Source organism: Tachypleus tridentatus, unplaced genomic scaffold (genome assembly GCF_004210375.1).
Source record: "Tachypleus tridentatus isolate NWPU-2018 unplaced genomic scaffold, ASM421037v1 Hic_cluster_1, whole genome shotgun sequence".
In the NCBI taxonomy this organism is placed as follows: domain Eukaryota; kingdom Metazoa; phylum Arthropoda; class Merostomata; order Xiphosura; family Limulidae; genus Tachypleus; species Tachypleus tridentatus.
Window position 1 is genome coordinate 33,223,236 of NW_027467777.1, and position 8,201 is coordinate 33,231,436.

The following is an 8,201-nucleotide window of genomic DNA, read 5'->3' on the forward strand; positions in this document are numbered from 1 at the left end:
CAGAAAAAGAAGGAGATATAAAGAAACATAGAAACAAGTAGATAAAGAGAAACAAGGAGATATAGAACAGAGATACAAGGAGATATAGAAACAGAGGAACAAGGAGATATCAAAACAGAAAGAAACAAGGAGATATAGAAACAGAAAGGAACAAGGAGATATGAAACATTGAAAAAAAGGAGATATAGAAACATAGAAGCTCAGAGATTAGAAACATAGAAGGGAAGGAGATATAGAAACAAGATCAACAAGGACATAAATAAACATAGAAACAAGAAGATATAAAGAAACAATTAGAAACAAGGAGATATAAAACATGAAACAAGGAGGAGATATGAAACATCAGAACAAGGAGAGGGGAAACATCAAAACAAGGAGATATCAAACATGTAGAAACAAGGATGCTATAGATTACTTAGAAACAATGAGATCCATAAAACATGCAGAAAGCTCAAGGAGACATGAAGTATAGAAAGAAAAGATAATAAAATAGGAAACAGATAAACAAGGGATATATAAAACATAGAAAGAGGAGATATAGAAACATTGAAACAAGGAGATATAAGAAGAGGCATAGAAACAAGCAGGAGATGAAACATAGAAACAAGGAGATATAGAACAGCAGAGAAACAAGGAAATCATAAACTCTATAAAGAAAAAATATATAAACATTGAAAGAAGAAGATATAGAAACATAGAAACAAGTAAATATAGAAACATAGAAACAAAAAATATATAAACATTGAAAAAAGGAGATATAGAAACAAAGAAACAAGGAGATTTAGAAACATAGAAAGAAGGAAATATAGAAACAGATCAACAAGGACATAAAGAAACATAGAAACAATATGATATAGAAACATTGAACCAAGGAGATATAGAAACAGATAAACAAGGAGATATAAAAACATAGAAACAAGGAGATATGGAAATATAGAAAAAAGGACATATAAAAGCAGACAAACAAAGAGACACTAGAAACAGAGAAACAAGGGGATATAGGAACAAGATGATATAGAAACAGTGAAACAAGTAGATATAAAAGCAGACAAAGAAAGAGATATAGAAACAAAGAAACAAGGGGATATAGGGAACAAGGATGGATATAGAAACAATTAAGAGATCAAGGTAGATATAGGAGAACATAGAAACAAGGAGATATAGAAACAGAGAAACAAAGAGATAAAGAAACATAGAAACAAGTAGATATAAAAACAGAGATACAAGGAGATATAGAAATAGAGGAACAAGGAGATATCAAAACAGAAGAACAAGGTGATAAAGAAACAGAGCAACAAGGAGATACTCAGAAACATAAAACAAAAGAAGATATAAAAATTAGAAAGAAAGGAGATATAGAAAATGAAGACAATCAAGATATCTCAAACTCAGAAAAAAAAAAGCTAAAAACAGGACTAATAGTGATATAGAAACAAGAGAAAAAAGAAAAAGATATAGAAACAGAAACAAGATATAAACAGAGAAACAAGGAGATATAGAAACATAGAAAGAAGAGATCTAAAACAATAGAAAGAAGGAGATATAGAATGGGCTCAGAAGACAAGAAGATGAAACATCAGAAACAAGGAGATATAGAAACAGTAAAACAAGGAGATACAAGGCTCTCAGGAAACAAGGAAATATCAAAACATCGAGCTCAAGGAGATATAAAAACATAGAAACATGGCAATGATATGAAACATAGAAACAAGGAAATATATAAACATTGAAACAAGGAGAATATAGAAACAGAAACAAGGAGATATGGAAACAAGACTCAAGGAGATATAGAAACAGAGAAACAAAGGAGATGTGGACACAGAAACAAGGAGATATAAAAGAGAGAAAAGAAAGGAAGGGAGTAGAAACTCAAGATGTATAGAAATAAGAAACAAGGAGACATAAAAACATAGAAACAAGGAAATATCAAAGCTCAAGAAGATATAAAACTAAGGCTCAAGGAGATATAGAAAAGATGATATAAGAAACAGAAACTAAGATGTAAACTCCGCTCTCAGATCAGGAGAAATAAAACAGATGAAACAAGGAGGATGAAGAAAGAAATAAGAACAAGATATAAAACAGAGATAACAAGGTTATATGAACAAGAAGGAGATATCGAACATAAACAAGAAATAAAGAAACATGAGCTCAAACAGAAATAAAACAAAGAAACAACAGAAGATATGGAAACAAGATCTCAACTAGATATAGAAACAAGAGAAACAAGGATATATAAAACAGAGAAACAAGGAGATATAGAAACAGAGAGAAACAAGGAGAGATATAAAACATAGAAAGAGTAGAGATATCAAGCAATAGAAAGAAGGAGATATAGAAACATAGAAACAAGGAGATATAGAAAGAAGATGATAAAGAAACAGAGGAACAAGGAAATATAAAAAACATAGAAACAAGGAGATATGGAAACAGAAACAAGGAGATATAGTAAGCAGAATGATACAAGAAACAGAGAAAAGAAAGAGATATAAAACAATAAACAAGGAGAATATAGAAACATCAGAAACAAGGAGAAATAAAACATGAGAAACAAGGAGATATCGAAACAGAAACTCAGGAGATATAGAAACAAGAGAAACAAGGATATATCTCCTATAAAGCTCAAGGAGATATAGAAACATAGAAACAAGGATAATATAGAGAACAGAGAAACAAGGAGATATAAAACATAGAAAAAAAGAAGGAGATATGAAACAATCAGAAACAAGGAGATATAAAGATGATGATAGAAACAGGAAACAAGGAGAAGTAAAACAAGAAACAAGGAGAAATAAAAGCTCTCAGAAACTCAGGAGAAATAAAACAGAAGAGAAACAAGGAATGATATGGAAACTCAAACAAGTATAGATAGAAACAGAAGAAACTCAGGAGATATAGAAAGAAAGAGAAGCTCTTTCAAATTATCAGAAAACATAGCGAAAGAAGGAGATATCAAAACAATAGAAAGAAGGAGATATAGAAACAATAGAAAGAAGGAGATATATAAAGAAGATAATAAAGAAACATAGAAACAAGGAGGAATATAAAACATAGAAACTCAAGGAGATATAGAAACAAGAAACAAGGAGATATAAGAAACAAGATGATACAAGAAGCTCAGAAAAAGAAAGGAGATATAAAACATAAGAAACAAGGAGATATAGAAACAAGAGAAGCACATTAAGTATAGTAACAAGAGAAACAAGGAGATAATATGGAAACAGAAACAAAGGAGATATAGAAACAGAGAAACTCAGGAGATGATGAAACAAGGCTCAAGGAGATATAAAACAGAAAAAGAAGGAGATATCAGAAACAAGATGAGATAGAAATAAGAGAAGCAAGGAGACATAAAAGCAATAGAAATAAGGAGAATATCTCAAATATAAAACAAGAAGAGATAAAACAGAGAAACAAGGAGATATAGAAAAAAGATGATATCAGAAGCAAGGCTCAAAGATCATAAAACATAGAAACAAGGAGGAGATATAGAAACATAGAAACAAGGAGAAATAGAAACATAGAGAAACAAGGAGAAATAAAACAAATAACAAGGAGGTACAAGAAACAAGAGAAAAAGAAGATATAAAACAGACAAACAAGGAGATATAGAAACAGGAGATATAAAACATAAAGCTCAAAGAGAAATAGAAAAGATAAAGCTCAGGAGAAATCATCTGAAAGCTCAAAGAGAGATCAGAAAGCTCAGCTGGGAGATATAGAAAAGAAACAAGGAGATATAGAAACAATGAAAAGAAGGAGATATAAAAATAGAAAGAAGGAGATATAAAGCTATAAAGAAACAAGGAGATATAGAAACAGATGATAAAGAAACAGAGAAACTCAGGAGATATAAAACTATGAAGCTCAGGAGATATGGAAACAAAGCAAGGAGATATAATAAGAAGAAACAAGGAGATATTAAACAGAAAGCTCAGGAGATATATAAACATATAAAGAAAGGAGAATATAAAACATATATAAAGAAAGGAGATATAGGAACAAGGAGATATAAAACAGAGAAAAGAAGGAGACAATAAGAAACAAAGATGATAAAGGAAATAGAAACTAAGGAAATATATAAATATAAAACATAAGAAGATATAAAGATCAGAGAAACAAGGAGATATAGAAAATAGATGATATAGAAACAAACAAGGAGATATAAAAACAGATAAACAAGGGAGATATGGAAATCAGGAGATATAGAAACTTATAAAACAAAGAGAAATAGAAATATAGAAACAAGGAGAAATAGAAACAGAAGAAGCAACGAGATATGGGCTCCAAACAAGGAGATATAGTAACAAACAAACAGAGAGATATGGAAACAAAGAAACAAGGAGATATAAAACAGATAAACAAGGTGGAAATATAGAAACTCAGGAGGATATAGAAACAGCTTAAACAAAAGAAATAAAATTATAGAAGCTCAGGAGAAATAGAAACAGAAGAAACAACAGAGATATGGAAACCAGAAACAAGGAGATATAGTAACAAAGAAACAAGGAGATATGGAAACAGAGAAACAAGGAGATATAGAAACAGAGAAACAAGGAGATATAGAAACTATAGAAAAGAAGGAGATATAAAACATAGAAAGAAGGAGATATAAAAGCATAGAAACAAGGAGATATAAAACATCAGAAACAAGGAGATATAAAGCAATAGAAGCTCAATGAAGATATAAATATAAAACAAGGAGATATAAAACATATAAACAAGGAGATAAAAACATAGAAACAAGGAGATATGGAAACAAAACAAGGATATAAATAACAAGATGATACAGAATCAGAGAAAGAAGGAGATATAAAACATAGAAACAAGGAGATATATATAGAAACAGAGGAACAAGGAAATATCAAAACAAGAGAAACAAAGACATATAGAAACAGAGATACAAGGAGATATAGAAACAGAGAAACAAGGAGATATAGAAACAGAGAAACAAGGAGATATAAAACTTATAGAAAAAGGAGATATAGAAACAAGAAACAAGGAGTTATAGAAACAAGGAGATACAGAAACATAAAACAAGGAGATATAAAAGATAGAAGTATAAGGAGATATAGAAACATAGAAACAAGGAGATATCAAACAGAGAAACAAGGAGATAAAGAGAAACAGAGATAAGGAGATATAGAAACAGAAACAAAGAGATATAGAAACATAGAAACAAGGAATATCAAAACATAGAAACAAGGATTATAAACAGAGAAACAAGGAGATATAGAAACAGAGAAACAAGGAGATATAAAACAGAAAACAAGGAGATATAGAAACAGAGAAAAGAAAGGATATAAAAACATAGAAACAAGGAGATATAAAATATTGAATGAAGAGGAGATATAAAACAGAGAAACAAGAGTTATAGAAACAAGGAGATATAAAACATAGAAACAAGGAGATATAAAAGATAAAACAAAGGAGATATAGAAACATAAAAACAAGGAGATAATGAAACAGAAACAAGGAGATATAGAAACAGAGATAAAGGAGATATAGAAACAAGATACAAAGATATAAAACTATAGAAACAAGGAGATATAGAAACATAAAACAAGGAGATATAGAATAAGAAAGAAAAATATAGATGTCTCAAGAATCAATAAAGCTCAGGAGATATAAAACAGAAATAAGAAAGAAGAAACAGAGAAACTCAGGAGATATCAAAACTAGAAACAGGAGATATAGAAACAAGAAGCTCAGGAGATATAGAAACAAGATGATCTAGAAACAGAGAAAAGAAGGAGAATATAAAACTATAAAGCTCAGGAGAAATAAAAACATAGAAACAAGGAGAAATAAAAACAGAGAAACAAGGAGATATGGAAACAGAAACAAGTAGTATAGTAACTGAGAAACAAGGAGATATGGAAACAGAAATAAGGAGATATAGTAACAGAGAAACAAGGAGATATTGAAACAGAGAAACAAGGAGATATAGAAAGAGAGAAACAAGGAGATATAGAAAGAGAGTAACAAGGAGATATATAAACATAAAAAGAAGGAGATATAAAAACATATAAAGAAGGAGATATAGAAACATAGAAACAAGGAGATATAGAAACAGAGAAAGAAGGAGACGTAGAAACAAGATGATACAGAAATAGAGAAGCAAGGAGACATAAAAACATAGAAAGAAGGAAATATATAAATATAGAAACGAGAAGATATAAAAACAGAGAAACAAGGAGATATAGAAACATAGAAACAAGGAGAAATAAAAACAGAGTAACAAGGTGGTACAGAAACAAAGAAAGAAGAAGATATAAAAACAGATAAACAAGGTGATATGGAAACAAGGAGATATAGAAACAATGAAATATAAAAAACATAGAAACAATGAGATATAAGAAACATAGAAACAAGGAGATATAGAAACAGAGAAACAAAGAGATATAGAAGCATTGAAACAAGGAGATATAGAAACATCGAAACAAGGAGATATAAAAACATAGTAACAGGGAGATATAGAAACATAGAAACAAGGAATATATAAACAGTGAAAGAAGGAGATATAGAAACAGAGAAACAAGGAGATATGGAAACAGAAACAAGGAGATATAGTAACAGAGAAACAAGGAGATATTGAAACAGAGAAACAAGGAGATATAGAAAAAGAAAAAGAAGGAGAGAATAGAAACAAGATGATACAGAAATAGAAACAAGGAGACATAAAACATAGAAACAAGGAAATATATAAATATAGAAACAAGAAGATATAAAAACAGAGAAACAAGGAGATATAGAAAAAAGATGATATAGAAACAGAAACAAGGAGATGTAAAAACATAGAAACAAGGAGAAATAAAAACAGAGTAACAAGGAGGTACAGAAACAGAGAAAAGAAGAAGATATAAAACAGATAAACAAGGAGATATGGAAACAAGGAGATATAAAACATAGAAACAAAGAGAAATAAAACATAAAAACAGGAGAAATAAAACAAGAAACAACAAGAGATATGGAATCCAAACAAGGAGATATAGTAACAGAGAAAGAAGGATATATAGAAACAGAGAAACAATGAGATATAGAAACAGAGAAACAAGGAGATATAGAAACATAGAAAGAAGATGATAAGGGAACAGAGAAACAAGGAGATATAAAAACATAGAAACAAGGAGATATGGAAACAGAAACAAGGAGATTTAGTAACAAGATGATACAGAAACAGAGAAAGAAGGAGATATAAAAACATAGAAACAAGGAGAAATAGAAACATAGAAACAAGGACAAATAAAAACAGAGAAACAAGGAGATATGGAAACAGAAACAAGTAGTATAGTAACAGAGAAACAAGGAGATATGGAAACAGAAACAAGGAGATATAGTAACAGAGAAACAAGGAGATATAGAAACATAGAAACATGGAGATATAAAACATAGAAACAATCAGATATAGAAACATAGAAACAAGGAGATATAGAAACATAGAAACAAGATAATATAGAAACAGATAAACAAGGGAGATAGAAAAACATAGAAAGAAGGAGATATAGAAACATATCAGAAACAAGGAGATATAAAACAAAGAAACAAGGAGATATAGAAAAATGATGATATAGAAACAGAAACAAGGAGATCAATAAAACATAGAAACAAGGAGAAATAAAACATAGAAACAAGGAGAAATAAAAACAGAGAAACAAGGAGATATGGAAACAGAAACAAGTAGTATAGAAACAGAGAAACAAGGAGATATAGAAGAAGAGAAACAACGAGTTATAGAAACATAGAAAGAAGGAGATATAAAAGCAATAGAAAAGAAGGAGATATAGAAACAATAGAAACAAGGAGATATAGAAAAAGAAGATGATAAAGAAACAGAGAAACAAGGAGATATAAAACATAGAAACAAGGAGATATAGAAACATCAGAAACAAGGAGATATAGAAACGTAGAAACAATGAGATACAGAAACATAGAAACAATGAGATATAGAAATATAGAAACAAGGAGATATGGACACATATAAACAAGGAGATATAGAAACATAGAAACAAGGAGATGTGGAAACAGAAACAAGGAAATATAGTAACAAGATGATACAGAATCAGAGAAAGAAGGAGGTATAAAAACATAGATACAAGGAGATATAGAAACAGAGGAACAAGGAGATATCAAAACAGAGAAACAAAAAAGATATATAGAAACAATAGAGATACAAGGAGATATAGAAACAGAGAAACAAT